The sequence below is a fragment of the Scophthalmus maximus genome, chromosome 17 (genome assembly GCF_022379125.1).
Source record: "Scophthalmus maximus strain ysfricsl-2021 chromosome 17, ASM2237912v1, whole genome shotgun sequence".
Taxonomy (NCBI): Eukaryota; Metazoa; Chordata; class Actinopteri; order Pleuronectiformes; family Scophthalmidae; genus Scophthalmus; species Scophthalmus maximus.
This window is the reverse complement of record NC_061531.1, coordinates 2,771,571-2,796,015: the sequence shown is the minus strand read 5'-3', so window position 1 is coordinate 2,796,015 and position 24,445 is coordinate 2,771,571. Positions and strand designations below refer to the sequence as shown.

General features: G+C 41.3%; 1 long non-coding RNA gene across 1 annotated transcript; it reads right to left on the bottom strand.

Moving 5' to 3' along the window:
• Positions 1-13,161: 13,161 nt before the first annotated feature.
• LOC124849464 lies at positions 13,162-14,282 on the bottom strand. The gene is made up of 3 exons (XR_007029904.1): positions 14,120-14,282; positions 13,445-13,786; positions 13,162-13,309 (listed from the first exon to the last, which is right to left on the bottom strand). It is a non-coding gene; the product is annotated as an uncharacterized LOC124849464 (long non-coding RNA).
• Positions 14,283-24,445: the final 10,163 nt, after the last annotated feature.

The window sequence follows — 24,445 nt, the reverse complement described above, 5'->3', positions numbered from 1 at the left end:
GATTAGCCTCTACTAACAGGCACATTTCAAACAGGCACTGCGCTAGTAAGAAACAAGGTAACCTTTGGCATCTGTATAAGGATTTACAGGGTTATTCGATCGACTCTAATGATATATTCACAATATTTTAACACTGTACTGTATGGAGATGATAATTCATGGAGCTATTAAGGTATCAACAAATATATTGACTAATTACTTTTGATTTAGTCTGGCATTGCTATTCTCAGCTGTCTAAACTACTGCTAAACTATATGTCACGGTTTGCAGGAAGCAGGACCCAAATGCAGAGGTGGCGAAAAAGGATATTTAATAATAAAAGAAAACAGACTTACAGTGTCTCAATAAAACAAAAAACAACTAAAGGTGTCCACGAGGGCGGGAACAGAAGCAATGTCTGGAAGCACTGGGGAAAAAAATCACAGGAACCGACTCCACAGGAAACGACTGGGGAAAAACACGACCCGACAAAGGGAAGCACAAAGACTAAATACACATGAGGAGGGCGGGGCAAATAGAACACAGGTGAGACACATTAGGAACAGGTGCAGACAATCACTGGGGCAGGAGACAAAGAAAAAGTAAAGAGAACAGACAAAAGACAGGGAAACAGGAAGTGCGGAAACACAAGGAACTACTTCAAAATAAAACCGGAACCAACAAGGGATCAAAAGCGCTAACAAAGGGAATACATAGAATAAACAAAACAGAGTCCACTATAACTAAGAGTTCATGATCCATGAGGATCATGACAGTGCCCCCCTCTTAAGGGCCGAATTTCAGACGGCCCAACAAAACCAAAGAGACCACACCGAGAAGGGTGGGTGGAGGGGGATCTGGGGGCAGGATCCACGAAGACCTGGAGGTCGGGTGGCCATGCAGGCAGTCGCAGCAGCTCTGGGGGATGGCCCGGAGGCCGGGGTAATAGCTCTGGGGGACGGCCTGGAGGCCGGGTTAACAGCTCTGGGGGACGGCCCGGAGGCCGGGCAGGCAGGCATAGAATTTCTGGGGGAAGGCCCGGAGGCCGGGCAGGCAGGCATAGAATTTCTGGGGGAAGTCCCGGAGGCCGGGCAGGCAGGCATAGAATTTCTGGGGGAAGGCCTGGAGGCCAGGCAGGCAGGCGTATCAGTTCAGGGGGACGGCTCGGAGGCCTTGCAGGCAGGCATAGCAGTTCTGGGGGACGGCCGGAGGCCGGGCAGGCAGGCATAGCAGTTCTGGGGGACGGCCCGGAGGCCTTGCAGGCAGTCGTTACAGTTCTGGAGGAAGGCCCAGAGGCCTTGCAGACAGTTGTTACAGTTCTGGAGGAAGGCCCAGAGGCCTTGCAGGCAGGCATAGCAGTTCTGGAGGAAGACCAGGAGGCCTTGCAGGCAGGCATAGCAGTTCTGGGGGACGGCCGGAGGCCGGGCAGGCAGGCAAGGCAGTTCTGGAGGAAGGCCCGGAGGCCGGGCAGGCAGGCAAGGCAGTTCTGGAGGAAGGCCCGGAGGCCGGGCGGGTAGGCAGGCAAGGCAGTTCTGGAGGAAGGCCCGGAGGCCGGGCAGGCAGGCAAGGCAGTTCTGGAGGAAGGCCCGGAGGCCGGGCGGGTAGGTAGGCAAGGCAGTTCTGGAGGAAGGCCCGGAGGCCTTGCGGGCAGGCATAACAGTTCTGGGGGAACACCCCCGAGGGACGCTTCGATCGGCCCGCCGACTGGCGACGAGGAGCAGACTTCGGCCGGACCACCGACGAGTGACGTGTCGATCGGCCCACCGACTGGCGACGAGGAGCAGAGCTCGGCTGGACCACCGATGAGTGACGTGGCGATCGGTCCACCGACTGGCGACGAGGAGCAAAGTTCGGCCGGACCACTGACGTGTGATGTCGATCGGTCCACCGACTGGAGACGAGGAGGGTTCTGCCAGACCACCGACGAGAAACGTGCCGATCGGCCCACCGACCGGAAACGTGGAGCAGACGTCAGCCGGATTACCGACGGGGAACGTGTCGATCGGTCCTCCGACTGGACACTTGGAGCAGGTGTCGGCAGAAAGCTCCCACGCAGGAACAGGGGATGGCAGGAGGTTAGCAAACCCGATGCTAACCGACTGGGAGGCTGGCTGGATCGTAGCAGGCTTGATGCTAGTCAACTGAGATGCTGGCTGGATGGCACATTGGGAGACTGGCTGGGAGTCTGGGGTGTTCAAAAAGTCCTTGATCCGGCCGGGTAAAAATTCTTTAACCAGGGCCTCAGGGAAACTTCCCTGCGTGCCATGTGCAGAGCCGCCTCCTTCTTCTCATTGCCATTGTCTCTTGTAGACTCCATAAATACAAGTCAGTGTATAAATCAACTCATCAAGGTCTAAATCAAATAAAGCACGTGCTAGGTCCATTGTGGTCGAGTCGTTCCGTCACGGTTTGCAGGAAGCAGGACCCAAATGCAGAGGTGGTGAAAAAGGATATTTAATAACAAAAGAAAACAGACTTACAGTGTCTCAATAAAACAAAAAAAAACACAACTAAAGGTGCCCACGAGGGCGGGAACAGAGAAGACAATCCCAGGGGCAGGAGACAGAGGCAAAGTAAAGAGAACAGACAAAAGACAGGGAAACAGGAAGTGCGGGAAGGAACTACTTCAAAATAAAACCGGAACCAACAACAAGGGATCAAAAGCGCTAACAAAGGGAATACATAAAATAAACAAAACAGAGTCCACTATAACTAAGAGTTCATGATCCATGCAGATCATGACACTATATTTGTATATAAATAAAAGCCTAAATAACAAATAATCAAAAAACCTCTGGATGGTTTGTCCTCTGACTCAATGTTTCAGTTTAACGTCACAGCTGAAAGTGTCCAATATTGCCATTTGTAGGTTTTCACTGGAGTTAATAGATAGTTTTCTAGTTCAGGTCTACTAAGATGACAACAGCAGGGCATGCAATAGAGAATGCATTTAAGAATGCCAGAGTTTGCCACACATTAACTAAAATTAGAAACTATATGCTGAAAGTAAGACTGTAGCGTTTAAACCATGTCCACATGGAACTGTGTATGTTCTGTTGATTTATTGATAAAAGATGTATTTGTTCACATTAAGGTTCTTCCTTTTCCAATTTTACCCTCTCCGTTTCTCTTTGGACTCCTAACACACATTTTTGAGGTTTGAACTAAACTAAGTAATAAACCATACCAGGTCAAGATCAGATATCACATACATTGCTTGGGACGAAAACAAGATACTGTTGGTTAATCTGGGGGTGCGCCTCGGCTGAATTACAAGAATATCAGTGTTGCTTTTTACTACATAAATGTTTGTCTGTTAGGATGGGGTCAGAGATCAGATGGAGGGAAAGCAAGGAAGACGAGGGGGGGAAAAGGAGGAGGGATCCCTGTGGGGGAGTACAGGATGGATGGCTGGATCACACGGCACAGAGACGAGGGAGTGTGGGAGGAAAAACTCAAAGAAGGTGAAGGAATGCAAGATGGTGACAAGGAACCAATGGGAGGCTGGTGTGTGTGTGTGTGTGTGTGTGTGTGTTTGTGTGTACGTGTGTGTGTGTGTGTGTGTGTGTGTGCGTGTGTGTGTGTGTGTGTGTGTGCAAATAGCAGCATCCTTTACAATTTCATGGCTTGGGAACCAGACAGCGCCCTTTTACCACACCTACTGATACACACGCAAACACACTGTGACTCAGCAGGTAAAGGCAGAAAGAAAGTCTCTATTCCATCCAAATGGGTTGTGCATCCCCAAGTAAATGAGCTTGTAGTTTATGGTCACCAAAAAGAAATGGCCACTGTCCTACCTGGAACTATTCAAGTTCTAAAAAATAAATACATTTATCGGGTCATTTATTAAATGTATTATTTATAAATTGTATGAAAGCTATTCGTAAAACTATAATTCGAACAATACATCTTCATAAAGTTTAATTCTATGTACATTTTAGGAGATAACAACTCATATAGGCTCTAAATTCATATGAAATACTGTGACTTCAGCTATGTTACACCATTCTTCCTCTACACCTAATGTTTTGTTTCCGAGCATTATATATATATATATATATGCTATGCTAGCAGCTTTATTAGGCTAACTTTGGCACAGTGGTGTTTTGAGTTAAATGCTAATGTCAGTCTGCTAACACTCTCACAATATCAATGCTAACTAGCTTCTCCAAAGCGACTTACATTAAGTAACTTTCAACATTTTTATTGAAAAATTATCTAGTGACTCCATCTGTTGTGAACTTGCAACTTGCAATATGTCTGCTCAGCATGTCACCTCTTCAGCCTTTGTTCAGGAAATTGAGATATTCACTCCCTGTTTCAGTCTTAGTAATGTCAGAATGATAATGTGATACTTAAAAGACATCCAGAAGAACATGTCTTTTACTCTGTGAATGAAAAATGAATGAAAGGAAAAATGAAAAAAAAGCAAGAGGACAAGTCACATAGAGCGAGAAAGTATGCAATAGAGACAGATAGATGTGTGTGCTCGCTCGCGCCATGCTGTGTGGAGTCACTGGTGTGTGATTGTATGATTTTCACAGTGCAAAAAAATGCCCCTGGTGTCTGAGCGGGAGGAGAATTATCATCACGGAAACGACCTTCCCGACACCTCAACTCTGACCTATGCTGTGACCCCCTGAGAGGAACTGGGGGGTTCGGAGGATATGCCTGTTTCCCAGAGCGACAGTTACAACACAGCAGGAGCTAAGAATACTTGCTGACACACACACAAAAACACACACAAAAATATCATGAAATAGCTAGCACACACATATACATGCATACGAAAATATATACACGACTTGAGCAACACATGCACCCTGGGAACTATTGGCAGAACATATGAGGAATGTTGAACTCATTTCCCTTTGCTGTCTTACTGTGTATGTATGTATCTGTGTGTGTGTGTGTGTGTGTGTGTGTGTGTGTGTGTGTGTGTGTGTGTCTGTGTGGGAATTACTATTTTGTGGGGACCTAAATCTGTGTACATAGGTTTTTGGAACTTTTCCCAATAATGTAAATTGTTAAATTTCAAGGTAATGACGATAATTGTAGGTTAGTAGCTATGGATAAGTTTAGGGTAAGTCTCTAAGAAATTATATATTAAGAATACCCTCAGAGTAACAGAAACTACATCATCTTGTGATATTTTTTTAAACCTTGGTTCAATAATTACTATTGGATTGCTGTAAAAGTATAAATACAACAGTTATATAATATATAGTGGAAATATTCCAGACATTTCACTTTTTCACTGAAAGAAACTGCCACTTGGATTGGCACAAAATTTAGCATGTTCATTGTCCCCGAATATCCTCAGTGATTGTTGACATTCATAGTTTCCATATCACGATTAACACCAGATTTGGTGAGCCCCTGATGTCATTTTTGGTTTTGAGTGGAAATTACACAGCAATGCAAAAGGTAAAATACCTTTTGCATTGCTGTGTAATTTCACAGATACTGAAGGTGATGCCATTATCAGTATGATCACAAAGACTTTTTCCATCTATATAAGCTTTAGGTTGGTTCTACAGTCCTATAGGACACAGAGAACCCTCAACGTTTTTTTTTATTATTGAACTGACTCACTTCTACATGACCTCACTTATCATTATAATATATTATATGACAGATAATCATTTTCTGATCAATATAAGTGTTTATTTGTGGAGATATCTGCGGCTTCAGCTTGAGGAATGCATGAAATTTCTCTTTTTAGGCGTCCCATATCACTGCTGTGGTCTCTTCCATTCACCGCTCTGCTCCTCACTCTAGAGTCCGGGCATGTTAATGGACACATGAATAATACAGGATGTTTGAAATCTGATTTGTAGTTAGTTGCTATAGTTATAAAGAATACATTACCCCAAAGAGCCTATAAAACATATATCAATGAATGAATGGGTCTTCGTTCTGCTCAGATATACAGTCTATGGGTCTGCGTGTCAATATGTTCAATACCTGAGTGGCTCTGAATGGACCGAAGCGTACACGGTATCAGGGGGCGAGAGCCAGAATGATCAATGTGAACATAACAGTTCGTCAGAGCCTTGTTCTGATGAGGGAACTGAAGCTGATCTTTCTCCAGGAAACAGGTAGCTGGAAACTGGTAGAGATATTGTAGCCTACATGATTTCTGCTATTAAATGACAGCCTTTTGGAATTTAAGTCACATATTGAATACTGAATAAGTAAGAAGGACATTGTCCTGTGTCGACCAATTGCTCAACTGGCTCCAGAAAGCCACTGAAATGCAGTTGGTATCAAACTAAAAGAGTAAAATAATAGTATTATTTACAGATGAGTGCACGTACAGCATAACTGATAGCACAGTGTTATTGACAGCACAGAGCAACATATATATACATTATTGTTGATACATAATATTTTAAATATGTTTTACATGGGGGTGAAGCAGATATAGTTTGAAAGGGAAGTTAAAAGGCTCATATCTACAGAAAAGACAACAGCAATAAAAGCTTTCTGAAGGCCTCCAGGAGTAAAGGAACTGTTGGGCCGATTTGATCTGAATGGAAAAGTTCAGAGATAATAATAATAATATAATAATACATTTCATTTTTAGAGCACTTTTCATTGCTCTCTGTCTGGCTTTTACATTAAAACATGTTTCAGCAGGATTTTATGTAAATGTTGTTATTGTGGAGTAATGAACCACATATTTCGGTGTTACTGCTGTACTACAACAATCACATGAGGAGTCAAACATCCAACCATGTGACTCAACTACTCATTTTACTAATTGACAGTCAAAGTGACTTTGGGAGGTTACCCAGCACCCTACTACTTCCCCTTTTTCCTCCACTCCTTCCCTTGCCTCATTTCTCTTTCCCCTCCCTTTTCTCTCTCCTCCTCTCTCTCTATCTTCAAAGTGACATTGGTGTGTGTCTTCATTCTTCTCCTAATGGAGATTCATGACTATGTCAGTGGGGAGGTGAGGAGAGCGAGCCTTAGAGACACTGCAGAGAGAGAGCACTATGTTCTGGTTGGATATGCTGTGTTTGTCGAATGGTGCACCGTTAATGAGATAGCAAGTTTATGTGATGTTAACATTAAAATTGATTTTTACTTTCACTGTAATCTTTCTATTTGCTGGTAACTGCTGAGCATATGAACACATGTTAACAGGCCTGGAAGTGGCTGGCAAGCAAGACACAGGCAGACCATGGTATCAATTGCAAGACCAGAGACAGATTGCTGTTCCCCTTATTCATCAGATGTTTTTTTTCCCTCTCTTTTTAGTATGTTTCATCCTCCCATCAAAGTTCACACTCCGCCACTGTCCCCCTTCGGACCTGCATGATTCATATGGATGAAGACGACTTAGAGTAATGGACAAATGAACATGTCATGTTGACCAATCACTCTCACCACTGTCTTCTACAGCAGTCTTCCCAGTCTGAAGATTTCTGGTTATACAACATCCCAGAACTTCTGCCTTTGCTTCTGATGGAAATGAGTCATATGGCGAACAGTTCAATTAAAATCTAAACATGTTGTGTTGTTTTTATGCATTTGAACCATAGACTGTACATAAAGATGGACAACGCATCTCCACTTCCTCCCCCTGTACAAAACTAAACCAAAATATCATGTGTACGGCTGCTGCCTTCTCATGCTGGGGATGTCTTTTACAGCCAGAGTCTGTGCATCAGTGATTGTGAAGTAGCTGTGGAATCGACTAACAGAATTTGTAGTAGTATGCCTATAATGACAGAAATGTCAGTTAGTCTGTCACTTTGATCCAGACTTTCTCTTAGCTACTGGACGGACTACCTTGGAATTATGTTTAGACATTCAGAGTACCCAGAGGAATTAACCAAAAGACTTGACTTTTCATCTAAGCGCCACCAGCAGATCAAACTTCTCTAGTGACACATACAATGTTAGGAATAAACACAATCATTCCTTTGATAGGTCCTCGCTGGGTAAATATGCTGATATACCGCAGAGTATGCGAGCATAGAGCCTTTCTTCAGTTGAGAATTGAGCCTTCACAGTTTAAAACTACTGCTTTCCCAGGGATTGAGTATTGGACAAACGGTCAGTTGCAGTGCCATGCCAATTCTACGCCAATATGCCAATATCGATTCACAGCCTAGTTCCATTCCTGGCATCATGTTTTTAGCTCTTATCAACTAAGGTGAGCATGCTACATTAATAAAATATAATGAAACATATTGTACATGTTGCTTGAGATTAGAAAGAGGAAAGAAAGACAAACCTGGTCGTGATACAGGGGCGGAGATAGGGGGTTATTAGAGAGGAGGAGGAAGAAGAAATGGAGGAGGAGAAGGTGAAGTGAGGGAGTGGAGGGGGAGAACAGACTGTTTGAAAGACACAATTTGATTCAATTTTCCACTCAATAAAATACAACCATCAGCTCTGCATACATACACACACACTCACACACAGTATCTGTCTCCAGAGTGGTGTTTTAATTGAAGCAGGTTACGGTCGTGTCTCGATGAAATTGGAAAAATTAATCAGCTGGAAAACGGTGTGTTTCCTTCCCTCTGGCCTTTCAACCCTCACTCTCTCTATCAGCCTGATATGAGAAGGCTGGCAAATTAATTTGTGGGAGCCAGCTTTGTGTGTGTGTGTTTGTGCGTGTGTTTGTGGTGGTGGTTTGTTTGGATAAATTGTGTATGAATAGATTTTTATTTGTTTTAATCAGTGTCTGTGTGTGTGTGTGTGTGTGTGTGTGTGTGTATGTGTGCGCATGCACGTATGTTTTTCGTTTAGGCTTGTATGTACCGCATGTATCAAGAAGGGAGCAATTCTGTGGCTGTCAAACCTCGGATCCCTAAAAGTCGCCCTTTACAGACAGTTACACATTACTACTCCTTCATGTGTGAAGGCTTTTCAGTAATGTTGACTGACAAGTTCATTAATTAGCTCATTAGAAAGTGATGTGACAGTGGAACAAGGAGAGCATTATTAAGTTCTACTGGTAAACAATCAGGGCTTTAGTCAGGACTGATGTCACGATTCCTAATCTCCTTCCAGTTATGGTTGGAAAATAAATTATCGAATACTGAATCCAAAAATACTGGAATCAGACTATATAATATCCACCAAACATTCCCAAATGCTCACGTTCGGGATTCAGGAACCTGAGTAGTGTGAACTTGATGAAGCGGGGTTCAGCTTTTATGCAAATGTTCACTTGTAAAATGGAAGCACATAGCTGTTTTTTTTTTACTCTAATCGACTTCATCAAACTAAATGAAGGAAAGGCTGGGAAAGTTTTAGGGTCAGGTTTGGGAAGTACTGTACCATACGCTGTCATGTTGGCACCTGCGCTGTATGGTATATAATTTACACTGAACAAAATTATAAACGGAACACTTGTTTTTGCCCCCATTTTTCACGAGCTGAACTCAAAGATCTAAGACTTTTTCTACGTACACAAAAGGCTTATTTCTCTCAAATATTGTTCACAAATCTGTCTAAATCTGTGTTAGTGAGCACGAGATAATCCATCCACCTCATAGGTGTGGCATATCAAGATGCTCATTAGACAGCATGATTATTGCACAGGTGTGCCTTAGGCTGGCCACAGTAAAAGGCCACTCTAAAATGTGCACTTTTATCACACAGCACAATGCCACATATGGCGCACGTTTTGAGGGAGCGTGCAATTGGCATGCTGACTGCAGGAATGTCCACCAGAGCTGTTGCCCGTCAATTGAATGTTCTTTTCTCTACCATAAGCCGTCTCAAAAGGCGTTTCAGAGAACTTAGCATTACATCCAACCGGCTTCACAACCGCAGGCCACGGGTAAACACACCAGCCCAGGACCTCCATATCCAGCATCTTCACCTCCAACATCGTCTGAGACCAGCCACCTGGACAGCTGCTGCAACAATCGGTTTGCATAGCCAAAGAATTTCTGCACAAACTGTCAGAAACCGTCTCAGGGAAGCTCATCTGCATGCTCGTCGGCCTCATCGGGGTCTCGACCTGACTGCAGTTCGTCGTCGTAACCGACTTGAGTGGGCAAACGCTCACATTCGATGGCGTCTGGCACTTTGGAGAGGTGTTCTCTTCACGGATGAATCCCGGTTTTCACTGTACAGGGCAGATGGCAGACAGCGTGTATGGCGTCATGTGGATGAGCCGTTTGCTGATGCCAACGTTGTGGATCGAGTGGCCCACGGTGGCGGTGGGGTTACGGTATGGGCAGGCGTATGTTATGGACAACGAACACAGGTGCATTTTATTGATGACATTTTGAATGCACAGAGATACCGTGACGAGATCCTGAGGCCCATTGTTGTGCCATTCATCCATGACCATCACCTCATGTTGCAGCATGATAATGCACGGCCCCATGTTGCAAGGATCTGTACACAATTCCTGGAAGCTGAAAACACCCCAGTTCTTGCATGGCCAGCATACTCACGGGACATGTCACCCACTGAGCATGTTTGGGACGCTCTGGATCGGTGTATACGACAGCTTGTTCAAGGTCCTGCCAATATCCAGCAACTTCGCACAGCCATTGAAGAGGAGTGGACCAACATTCCACAGGCCCCAATCAACAACATGATCAACTCTATGCAAAGGAGATGTGTTGCAAAGCGTGAGGCAAATGGTGGTGACACCAGATACTGACTGGTTTTCGGACCCCCCCCCCCCGGACCCCACCAATACAGTAAAACTGTACATTTTAGAGTGGCCTTTTATTGTGGCCAGCCTACGGCACACCTGTGCAATAATCATGCTGTCTAATGAGCATCTTGATATGCCACCCCTGTGAGGTGGATGGATCTCTTGCTCACTAACACAGATTAAGACAGATTTGTGAACAATATTTGAGAGAAATAAGCCTTTTGTGTACATAGGCTTATTTCTATTAATTTTGAGCTGAACTCAAAATTAGATTTTTGAGTTCAGCTCATGAAAAATGGGGGCAAAAACAAGTGGTGCGTTTAAAATTTTGTTCAGTGTATTTAAATGGTAAATGGACTGTATTTAGAGATAACTTTTCCAGGCTCATCTAACAGACCTTTACAGTACAAATCACATCCATCCATTCACAGACAGTCATTCAGTGCTTCTAATACACACTAATATATAATAAAAATAATTAAAAAATAAATAAATAAATACACTTTTTCTGTCACACATAATTCATACACACAGCCGTCAGGGGCAATTTTAGAATCACACCATCAACCTTCTGATTAGTGGATGACCCGCTCTATCTCCTGAACCACAGACCTACAACCACATATTCAAAAAAATGGCTTATATTACTTGGAGGTGGGATTTTGATTTATATTGTGGTCAGACGCTAGTTTTATCTTCCGTGATGGTGATTGTGTCATAAATAGTAGAAATAAAGCATTCCAAAAGCAGTGTACCAAAAATGTGTTCATGTGCATGTGTTTGATTTGCCATGCAGTGCCTTGCCAGCGTTGCGGTACGGCAAAACAGCTTCTTTGCCATATCATCCTGGTTTCTATGCCTTGAGACATTCAGGGATCCTCCTCTTCTGTTCGTCAGAGTGAGCGTTTTGGACTCATGGAGACTTTAGAGCTTTGTTCCCAGCAATGCTGAAAATATGTACAGTACAATCCATCACACCCCTCCCCCCACCACTAACCCCTAACCCAAACCAGGGTGTGCATCCCACCCCCACCCCTCACCCTAACCCTTACCCGCACCAAGGTTTTTATCCCATTCTCTTTCTTCTCTCCCCCTCTTTCTATCTGTTTTAGGATTAAGTTTTAGGGTTCAGATTATAAATAGGTTCATGTTTAGGTCAGGGTTGAGGTTAAGCATGATGTAGTGGTGAAGTAAAGATGAGGACAAGGGGCAACGTATGCAATAAGTCAACTAGTTTCTTCACAAATATAGAAGCACTGTGTGTGTGTGTGTTTGTGTTTGAGTACTGTGTACAAATATCTTTGTGAGGACCAATCTGAGTCCAGATCTAATGGAGTGAGGACTTTTGGGACTGTCCTCACTTTCTCAAAGACCTTCATGGCTAAGACTTGGTTTAAGGTGTTACACACTAAGAAGTGATGTGTTAAAAATGACACGTGTTGAATTTCAACACATCTACTGAGTGTGCTCAGGGACAACACATGTTGTGTTAAAGTCAACACAGCAAATGTGTAAACCATTTTACACAACAGCTGTGTTACGCAGCTTAACACATAATTGTGTAAGTTTTACACATTATGTGTAAAACATGTGTAAACCAGATAAACATTAAAGTGTTAATTGTGTGTAAATTAATTTGTAATGTTTTCTTTAATTTAAAAATAATGAAAAGCAAGAATAGATTCATTAGTCATTTATTTAAGATTTCATATTAAACCCTTTTAAAAAGCAAATTTTTCAAAACTTCACATGCAATAAATTAATTTGTAATACAATATATATAACACAAGTACAAAAATTCATGTTATTGAATTCTGAACATGACATCAATTAATCTTATACCTCGTATTGAGATAGAGTTCGTCAGTGCTGAAACTTGAGATTATGCCAAGAGGTCTAACATCTGCAAGATCATCTAAATTGATCATTTCAAAGTCTTTAGTCTTTTGCACAACATATGCATAGAAATGCTCATCAAAGTACTTAACTTATATAATTAGTTTTGTACATGTAATGTTTTATTAGTGTGAATGCTGACACAGCATTGTCTCTTCCTGCTTTTGTCATCTTTCTTGGCAATGATATTAATGCAAATCATTTCTTCTTTTGTTGACACTGCTTTCTGATAGCCTTGCATCAACGTAATGTGTGTATAGCTCTCCTTAAATAAGTTTAACAATTTGTCACATCAGAAATGTGGACTATTCAATGACTTTTAAGGCCTAATATTCATAAAATTGAATTCAAGACATTTTAAGGACCTGCAGACACCCTGTCGAGGATTATCAACATTAACTCAAGATTCCCATCAAACATACCGGTACAAAATCAACAAGTCGCTTAATCGCAGACTTGACGCTACAGCGGCTTGCTGCAATTGGTGGAAGGAGATGTGTTAGGACGATCAACATCATGTAGCAATTCTCATCTGCAAACAAGAAACGGGGTTTGGGTAAGAAGAGAAGTAAACAAGCATATTCAATTATTTTGTGGCAAAATTGAAGAAATTAGATATAACATTTAGTACATACCATCGCTCTGGTCTTCCATCCCTTCAACAAGAGATGCAACATCACCATTCTCGCTGGCCGTAACAGCTTTCAGCTTTGGCATGATGCTGGCCTCCCAACGCCTTAGGAACAGGTCCCCCTTTCCTCCATGCATTTTACCAAACTCTGTATCAAGCTGGGTGGTTGCAGTGGACAGAGACACATAATATAAATAAACCTCATCAATTAATTTGTCAATAATGGGACAAAAACAATGGCTGGTTTTTAATTGCTTGAATCTACATAGCAAGGGGTACAAAAAGACACCCACCAGTGTTGGTATATCCAAGAAGCGTGGATACTTTTGCAAGATTTCCACCATAGTGGGTGAATGTTTGGATATCCACGATCTGCACCAGGGGAAGGTTTTCTGCATCGCTGATCTGATTGAGGAAATGTTTTCTGCAGAAGGCCTCAGCCTTTTCATCAGGTTGATGAACTCTCTGACGTTACTGCTGTCCCCTTCATCCTGCACAGAACTTGACATCTCATTAACATCTCGGCTCCTCTTGTGTCTACTGTAACGGCGCTGACCTTCCTCTAACTTCCGGCGGATATTGCAAAGTCTCATCTCCAAAAACCCAGAGCATGATGCTGGATCAAAGAAATGCTCCTGAGAAGAGTGAAAAAAGAACATATCAAATAGTGCCGGACCGGAATGGACAATTCAAAAGAGAAAATACTGGCTATAGCATTGTTGTCAGAAAAGAAAGTATTTCAACTTAGCATGCTTAATATCTGATGACATATTATTGTCATTTTATGACTTAATACAGTAAACATATTACATATTGCTCCTTTAAATAATGATTACAGTTACAGAAGATTGTTGACTGGAAGTAGAGCTGGTGAGATAGGGTAGGATATTAGAAAAGGGGTTGAGAGGAGCAAGCCATCAAATATGTTTAATTTTTATTTGTTTTTAACAAAGAAACTTTATACTCACAAAGCCTTCTCCTCTGCCATCAATTTGGACTTTTAGGGACGGGAAGATGGTAATGATGTTCTTAGCAAGAACCACCTTTTCAGTAGTGGAGGGACAACTATTGAAACAAACAAACAACAACTAATGACCCTTTTTTTAAACAGTTTTTTCTCTTCTTTTAAAAATGAAACGAGAAGCACTTACAGTCAAATGTGTGATTAAAAAGCAACTGTTAACAAAAAATGTGCTCCGTATCAAGCAAATGAGAACATCTACTTTATCCCCCCATTGCAATTCATACACTTACAACATTCACAATTACATTCAAGGCACCTATGCTGTACATTCTTAAAATAGCCCAATCATGACAAGTGGGCTTATTTGTATAACCAGTCTTAAAAGATACAAAAATAATATATAAACATTTCACGTTCACATACTGTACTTACAATCCATGCTTTTCCACCAAGTCAGAGATGCAAACTTTAACAAGTTTCAGCCTGGTCTTCTGTGAAACAATGCTCTTAGTTTGGCGTTCATCAAATATTTCTGGAACTTTCATTTCAAGCAGAGGCCTCAGACCAGCCTGTAGATCTGGCACCTGTATAAGCTGAACAGATAATTAAGAGCAGGGCAGAAAGTTAGACCCTCTGACTTCTCTTAAACACAATTTGACAATCTGAACACATGACCCCCAAAAAATCATGGTAGAAATGTACCTGAGTTTGACAGACTTCTCTTGGGACAGTTTGAAGATGGGGTGCTTCTGAAAAGTGCACTTGGAATCTGTAAAGGTTAATAATCTGCACGCTACTTTTCCAACATCAGTAAACTCTTGGAAATCAGTGTTAAATTTTAAAATCCGGTCAAGGACCAATCCCAATTCACTTGTTTTTTCCAAAACACTGTAAACTTTTCTTTTCAATTCATTTCCATTCTTGAAAATAGTTGCAAAGACTTTCACAGATTCCTCCTGCCCATGTCTCCCTTCCTGTAAACATGAAACAAAAAAGTTAAGTTCACATCAAATTCAATTCATTGTGATATTGATAATTGAATTAATTTCAAAGTAAAATGTGATTAAATATTATCCGCATAACACGACACTGAAACTACCACCCCGATTGTCAGGTAAATTATATTTATTCAAGTTATTAGTGATATATCAGTACAGTGGTTCCTCTATATAATTTTTTCAGTAGTGGGGGCAGGCCAACCAACCAACTAAAAGTAAAATTCAATTATCTACAATACCAATTCAAGGGAAATAAGTTCATCAAAGCAGCAATAGGGGCAAAATATGGTAACTGAAGGGGCACAATGGCAGATATACTAACTGTATGACAAAGAGCTTCACTTTGTCTTGTTGTGGCTTTAAGTAGTCAGACCATTGACCGTTTAACTCGGTTCATGTTTCACTCGCAGGTTAGCATGCATGCTACGTGGTAGCTCCTATCAAAACAAAGGGGCAGTTACGTTGATACGTGACGTATATTACAATATATATATATCTTTTAGAAACCGATAAGCAGAAGCAAAATTTAACTTTTTCTCACAGGTCCCCGGTAAGACTCCTCTCGCCTCTCCCCCTCTCCTCGGGGCCGCGTTGCCCACAGCACGCCGTCGCTGTCTCATCGTTTCAAAGCAAAAGCCCTTGCAGTCTTGAAAATGCGACTTCATGACATTTCAGAAATTTTTGTAGGAGCGGAGGCAATAATTTTTCAGCGGTGGGCTGCCGACTTAACAGAAACGAACCACTGTCTCACTAACATGTCCCAAAATTAATTTTACATGGTGTCATTGTTGGTAATTAGCAGGGTAAAAATAAACTTCAAAATCACAATGGAAGTTTGGTAAAGGCAGTCATTAGACGGCCCCTGAACCAGACTGACGTTAAGGCTTGACGTTTATCTTTTTATATGATTTAGACCGATTATATACATGCCGAATTTATCTTGACATTTTGGTTAAATTACAGCTCTCCAGCTTCATATTCCCAGTTGAAATTTCAGTACCATTTAAGGCAAAAAATAAAAATAACCGAAATGAGAGCCAAGTATGACTGTGTAGCGGCTCTCAGGTAACATTCAGGAACACCGGGTACATAAAACGGTAATTTTATGGAACAACAGCCAGTCAGTTAACTTCCAGCAACTGACCGAACATTGACGTTATATTCTCTGGCTACAGATTATTACAGTTAGAGCAGGGATATTTCGATTTTAAATTAATGTAGAATAGTGGCGGCTAGCTAGTGTGACGTTAGCTAACGTTAGCGCTAACGGCTCTAACATTACTTTAAACCCTGACATGGCCTAACTCAAATATTCTCGAACACCAACTTCCAAATGATTCGAAACGTCGACATATTTTTATTACCAGACTCCATCCTTCTCCTTTGTCGAGTCTGGCAACTTTTTCCATACTTTATCCCCTTTTAACTGGGGCGCGAATATGGAGGACCGCGAAAAAATGATGACGCTGTTGCTGGGCGGAATTCAGATTCACTGTCCATCAACTATGTTTAGCTTTTTACACATTCTTTACACATTTTTTACACTGTTAGGTGGAAATCCACAGACAGTGTGTTAAATTTGTAACAACACATTTTTGTGTGCCATTTTTTAACACATCTCTTCTAAGAGTGTAGGGTTTGAATTGGGTCTGGGTTAGGGTTGGGGTAGTTAATAAGTTGTAATGGTTAAGGTTAGGATAAGGGGTTTGGGAATGCATTATACCAATCAGTGTCTTCACTACGACATACGTACAAGGTTGTGTGTGTGTGTGTGTGTGTGTGTGTGTGTTTGGGTGTGTGTGCGTGTTATGGATGTAGCATAAGATGGTGTCTGATTGGCCGACTGTGGTCAGAGTCATATTTAGCTTCATTTCATTTTTGTTTGTGGACCTAAAAAGTAACAGGTCAGCACAACGTGTTAACAGACTGAGAGACAGACAGACAGGATGTGATGTCATCCTGTTTTGATTGGGTTAGAGGGAGACAGACTGGCTGTGTCCGAAATCACCTCCTTACTACTATGTAGTGCACTATATAGTGCCTTTGCCATTTTGTAGTGGTGTCCGAAATCACCCCCTAGATTTCATATACACTATATAGTGCACTGAATGTATCCCAGAATGCATTTTGAAAAGTAATGGCCATCCAATGGTCACTAACCGAGCAATATATACCATGATGCATTGCGCTCCCTGCGGCGGAGGGAAGAGACGAGACGACGGCGGTGCAGCGTGAGCTGGAGCGCGTCTCGCAGCAGAAACACGTCTCAGCCTTCTCTCTGTTCTTGCTCTATTTCGCCTCATTTTTGTCAAAAACCATTGAATAATGGTGAAAATAGACACAGACATAAATATAAAATATTTTAAATATAATAGGATTGTCCGCCGGCCGGCGTCGTTGTAGTTACGTCATAATCCTACGACAAAAACGTAATTGCCATCGCGACTCAAGTAGTGTCTGAAATCGTAGCTGCTGAGTGCACTATATAGCCCACTACCACGAATTCCCTTTATAGTGAGTAGGGGTCTAGTGTATGAGTGGGTGATTTCGGACACAGCTACTGTCACCCTTGGAGCCGGAGGACGATGACTGATCATCCAATCATTGGAAGCGATGCTGTCTATGCAACATTACTTCAGCCAATTGAGCGTCACCTTGAATTAATATGGTCATCAGTCTGCCCGGTAACAAATAAACCAGATACCAAACAACAGGAAGACTTTGAGATTGCTTCTAGCAATGAAAAGTGTTCTATAAATGGAATTTATTATTATTATTATGAAATCCAGTTCAATTCCTACAAGGACATTCACATGCAACAATCTAACACAGTAGAATAGTTGAAACTTCATATCAAGACCAGTAGTAGTCACTAACATTTGCTAATTAGCAGTACAGAAAAAGTGTAGCTGAGGAGCAAACAACCAGATTCCATCGAGAAATATACAGTATATGTGCAAAGGGTTATTTTCTACTTATTTATTTGGTCGAAAATTCTTTACAAGCCAGATGTCTAGAACAGGTTTGTTTCATACGATGTATTAGGGCCACATTGAGCGAAAAAAAATGGAGACTTTTAGAAAAAAGTCGTGAATTTATTTTTTAATAATTTTTAATCTTGTCTTTGGTGTTTCCTGTTTATTTTGATATGCACTTCCTGTCCCCCTGTCTCTTGTTAGCTGCCATTTTACTTATTGTGTTTCCCCGTACTGTGATCTATTAAATTGTCCTTTTTTTCTTCCTGCATTCTGCATTTTGTCCGGCTTCATCAGTCACAAATCTCACAGTGTGATACACAAACTCAATATATGAGTCGTCGGTGTGAATCAATACAACGTGACGTCAACATGACATTTTCGAGTTTCATTTTTTGCTCTTGCAGCCTGTAGCATACTGATGCTCTTCCTCTCCCATCTTGTTGAAGTCCATCCATGTCCTATGTGGAGCTGTGCATCATTAGACACAACCCAGGCCAAAACTGAGGAAAATATGGTGTTCCCTGGTTATTGAATATATTGTTTTTCATACGATAAGTTAAATTTCAGTTTGAATCAAATTTGTTGCAGTGATCACAGGAAAGGAATATTTGTTGAAGTGATCATTAGTGTCCTCATTGCTGTTTCATTGATGTCGCTCTTTGTGGCCCATTCATATGTAGCCTGTTGTTAGGGTTTGGGGAAACTAGTCAAACCTTGTATGGTATAATCTAAATATGTGTTAGTTCATGGTGTGTTAGATAAACTCTTGTGTTGCTCGCAACTAGCGGAGAGGGCATCGAACCAGATCTGTAATAAAGAGTGTCTTTATTAAAACCATCTGATACATGTGTCTGAATTAAATCTACCTCCTCAAGACAAAACTCAAATATCATCTCAAGAATCAACTCTGACCATCAACTATCTAACCTGTTTGTCTCCAATTAAACATAAGATCAAATACGATGTGCTTAAATACAAAATAATATAATCATTGTGAAACAGTTTTACTTTTTTTCAATACTTCATGACTTATGGTTCAATACTTTTAATACAAAATGTAATGATATTGCACAGCTTTGTTGTATACTGTGCACTCCCACCCCTTTTCCCTGGGCAATCTGTCCTTGGTATCTTTGCTCTGCAGCAGGAGTGTGTGCATGTGTGCATGTGTGTGTGTGTGTGTGTGTGTGTATGAGCGCACATTAGCCCTAGGTTAGTCATTATGTAGCAGTGCTAAGGGGAAGGAGGAAGCTAGTAGATTGTGAAACACATTAGTTCCAAGAGCCGCTGGAGCAGAGGACCACACGCCCGCTCGCGCACACACACACACACACACACACACACACACACACACACACACACTCAGCATTTCCCTGGTGAGCTAATTTCTAAACGGTGAAGGTGTACCTCAGGGCAGTGGCACTTGCTGCAGCGTTTTTTCTGCTCTGTTAAACACTCACACTCACACACACACCTACACCCCCCACACATGAATGACTGTGCACATGCATATTTTATTTTCTTGGACAACCATTTTTATTCACAGTGTTTGCTCATGGACTTCATTGAAAATTCATGACCGTGTGCGCATACGGACACACACAAAAGTCCTACATGCCATGTTTGTGTATGATTGGAAAGTGTTTTATTAAAATAAATTATTTATATTGTGTGTGTGTGTATGTGTTATAGTTAGTTTATTTAGCATTAATCCTTTTTATGGCACTTGCTGCATATGCAGCAAGTAATACGTTTGAAAAACAGGTGGCTGATAAATAGCCTGCATAGTAACAGTAATGTAAGAAGAAAATCCTCTGTTCAGCCGTCTTGCTTATGCAGCTTATATTGATGTCCCATTTAAGATTCTTGGTGATGCCGCCAATTAACTTACATGATAGTGTATTGTAGGTATTACCGATCCCAGGCGTTGTGCCCGATGAGCAGATTATTCTCGAACACGTTTAGAAAAAAGGTGTCAACATTAGTTAGTGAATACAGTGGATCATTCCTTTTCAGTAGCAGTGTGCTTCATGAGACACCTTTAAACCTCAGTCCCCGCATCTAAATACTGCCATACATCGAGAGAAAACGGCATAACGTTACGCACAGCCTCTCACTGTGGCAAATTGAGTTAAATCGCCTGAAAACAACACCAGGCTGCAGTATAACCACACAGACCTCTACACACATTGTGGCTGTGGCTCAAAATGTAAAGTTGGTCGTTCGATCCCAGCTTGCTTGGGCAAGACACAACCCTAAATTACCTCTGACGGCAGTGTATGAATGTGTATGAATGCGACAGAAAAAGCGTGGTAAATAACAGCGCTGTTTGAATGTGTGTGTGTAAATGGGTGAATGTGACTTGTCCTTTAGAGGACTTTGAGTTGTCAATAAGACTATAAAAGTGGTATATAAACACATTAGACGAGTAGGTTTTAACTCAATATTCTGCTTTTATATGAAAGAGACCAAGACTTATCATAGACTCTGTTCCACTAACTTTCTTTTCACTAAAAGTAGCATGTTTAATCCCTGAAACACTTTCCAGTGTGTAACATTAATTACTAAACTATGTGACCATGTATGAGGTGAGATACATTACAGTTTCTGCTGAAATAGCATTTGTCTGATGTAATCAAATAAAGTAGTTCACCAAATCATTATTACTATGTCTACCTAATGGAAAACCATATATGCATACATAAAAATTAAAATAAAACTAAATTAATGATGAAAACAGATGAAACAATCATGATGATTCAAACAAATTTAATGTGGTCCACATTAACAACAGCTAGTTTTCTTGGATCTTCTTGGTTGGAAAGTTCATATGGAGCCTGATTATTAAGAGTTGCACGTACACATGTGCAGTCGCAGGACATGCACACAGACATACGTACACACGCATGTGTGTTACAACACACGTGTGTCCACATGACTTAGTTGTGCTAATTCAACGAATGCACTTTTACACACATGGGACTTTTAGTAAATAATGAATGTATATGCACACACACACACACACACACACACACACGCACATGCACATTGCCACACACAGTAAACCAGGTCTCAGTGAATCCAAGCTGGAAGCATTGATGGGGATCTAAGTTGAAACCTCATTAACTAACAGAAACCCTGGAGAGAGAAAGAGAGAGCGTGAGACAGAGAGAGATGGAAGAGGAGGGAGAGTTGGAGAAACACTGGTGAGATGAAAGAACGTGAAAACATATTGTAGCTAAAGAAAATGATACAGAAAGAAGGAAAGGAAGAAAGAGACCCTTGAGGATACAGTAGAAATTCACTGGAAACAAATGCCCCATGAAAATGCATCCGTACATATTTAATCATCCCTTAGTAGCCACCGATGACTGTTGTCAGTGAACATTTTGGTGATATATTCAGTGTTAACATTTTGTCTCAGATTATGACAAAGATATCATCGAGGTAGCAAGTGTCTTCCAAAACATTTGTTTCTATCTATAACAAAGCATTAACAAGTCCACAAGTTAAAGCTTCAATTGAAAGCTTCATTTTAGCTCAAGATTGTAGCTTTATTGTTTGTACTGAGCTTTTACTTTTTTGTGAAGTTCGCGGTGAAGACCCTACAAGACTTCAATGGAAACTTTAAAACAGACAATAAACCAACATAAGAGACACGTTGTGGTGTTATGGGGAGATATGTGTCAACTCCTTATGTATCACAATTTATTGGGACTCTTTTTTACCAAGTCCCCACAACACAGAATTAGTCCATCCAGCGGGATCAAAAGAAATGGGTGGCACTTGATATAAATTACATTACAAGTGTCATAGTGAAGGGTCTGAATATTTATGTCAATGTGATATTTGAATCCATCTCTTTATTGCGTATTGCTTTGTAACGCCATCCACCTGCATGTCATCTCTCACCACATCCATAAACCTCCTCTTTGGCCTTCCTCTTTTACTCTTGCCTGGGAGCTTTATTTTCAGCACCCTTCTCCTAATATGCCCATCAGTCACTCCGACTGTCCACACCGCCACTGCCGTCAAACATATTCTGCACCACTCTTACATTCCTCTGTACCTACGTCCTCATACAGTACCACTCTTCCTCTATCGGCATCCTAAACTTTCCTTAAATTCTGTTTTCAATTGGTCACCTTATGAATTTACGGTTCATGTAAAAAATATCAGCTCACTTTGACCAACCACAACATTATTAAGCTGCTTACATAGTAATGTATCAATAAAATACTATGATAATAATACTAATAACACAGCACCTTTCAAACACCTTTCAAAACAGTCATTACAAAGTGCCTCACAAAGACGGACAAATCAAGACAATAATAAAACAATCAAAATCAACAAATCAAATCGTACAGAACCATTTAAAATCAAAGGCAACCAGTTTAATAACACTGTAATGTAAAGGACTTATCTAGTCTTATCGACCACCCAGTCCCATTTACCCAATCACATTCACAATTATAAAACGCTCCTATACACAGCACACATCACAGCACTTCATTCATACACTGTTTGTACATCCATCAGGGGCAAATTTAGGACAGTCCCAAGTGCCAAGGACACTTTGACACATGGACTGAAGAAACCAGGGATGGAGCCATTGACCTTCTGGTTAGTGGACGACCGACTCTACATCCTGAGCCAAGTAGCTTGGGGCCAAACTATGCTGTGCCTCAAGAGCAATATTATACAATTGCTCTATAAGACACAGGCAGCCAGTGAAGGGGAGTTAAAATTAGGGGAAATATGATCAAGTCTGGTGGCTGCATTTTTAACACACTATAGCTCAAGTATGGCTGAGTTCAACATGAGACTTGAGACTGAGATCCTGGTCTAAAATAACTCCAAGGTTTTTGACAGTGAATAACAAATGCTGGGCAAAACTTGGCATTGAGTTTGCTCAGTGTCTATAATAAGGATTTCCTTATTCACAACTAGGCAATTTTGCAGGGAACACAACTTCGCTGATTCAGACGGTTTGCTGGAAAAATAAATCTAGGCATCATCTCTACAGCAATGGAGTGGGATTTTGTATTGATTTATCATTTGGCCCAAAGAGATAAGAATAAGAGTAAATATAATTGGTCCTAAAATGGAGCCCTGTGGCACCCCATACATAGACAGTGCTTAAGAGGAGGTAAAGCCAACAACAAACGCAATCAATTTCATTTAAAAAAAGTATGATGACAACCGCTGGAGCCCGAGACAAACCCATGTTCTCATCCCACCAGTCATAATACTGTGATCCATTGTGTCAAACGCCACAGTAAGATCAAGCAGAACCAGAACTGAGCATTTACCTGCATCAGCTGTCACCAAAATACCATCTTAACATGCATAGTGATGGCGTAATTTCAGACTGCAGAAGGAAGCTCAGCTGTGTTTGAGCCTAAGAAATGCTCTACTCAAATGTTACTTATGTGGACACTACCACAATACTTAATCAATAAAAGAGCTAGGCTACTGAAAAGCTGTTGAAAGTAGAAGATTAAAAGATACAGCTAGTGACAGGGAAGAGAGGATTGAAATGAGACGACAACATGGAAAAGACAAAGAGCTGAGGAGTCGAACTGGAGGAGAAAAAAGAAGGCTAGACAAATATTAGCTCTGTCTCTCCATTATGTGTTGGCCATATTTCCCTCATCACTGCGTGTTTGTGTGTGTTTACATTTGTTTCTTTTCTATGTGTGTGAGGCAAGCATCAGGTCAACACCTGGTTAGTTGACTTGCCACAAAAGAAGAATTGTGTGTGTCGGGTTTTGTTTTAAGGGCTTTGTTAACAGAGGAATTGCCTTTATTGTGGGAAGGCAGGACAGGAGAGAGCAGAGGAATGTATGTCTAAATGCTGCACTTGTGTGTGCGTGTGTGTGTGTGTGTGGCAGGGTGAACCTGAAATATCTCAGTATTAGAATTTGAATTAGTATTCTTCTCCTCTTCTCTCTTCCTTACCATACTGACAGATGATGAGAGGATAGAAGGTTGAAGCGGAGCAACAATGACAAACACATTTGAGGCAACATTTTGGTATTATAACTATTTAAAGATAACATTTTGATGGTACACTGATGAGTAATATGGTGAATGGCTCCTCTTTCATTGTCACTGCATGGCCTCAACGGCTGTTTTTGCAGCACGTAACTTTGGCGAGAAGCACCTACCTGAGTAGGAGTCAGGGGTTTAAACAGCTTCCACCAGGCCTGGCAAGTTCAAGAGTAATGCTAAAGTGTAGTTAAGGTTAAAAAAGACTTAGAAGTCATTAAATAGCAGCGTTCATCTCTGATATTCACTGAGCAAAAATATCAAGATTTCTAAGCAGTTTGGCGTGTTTGTTACAGCTAC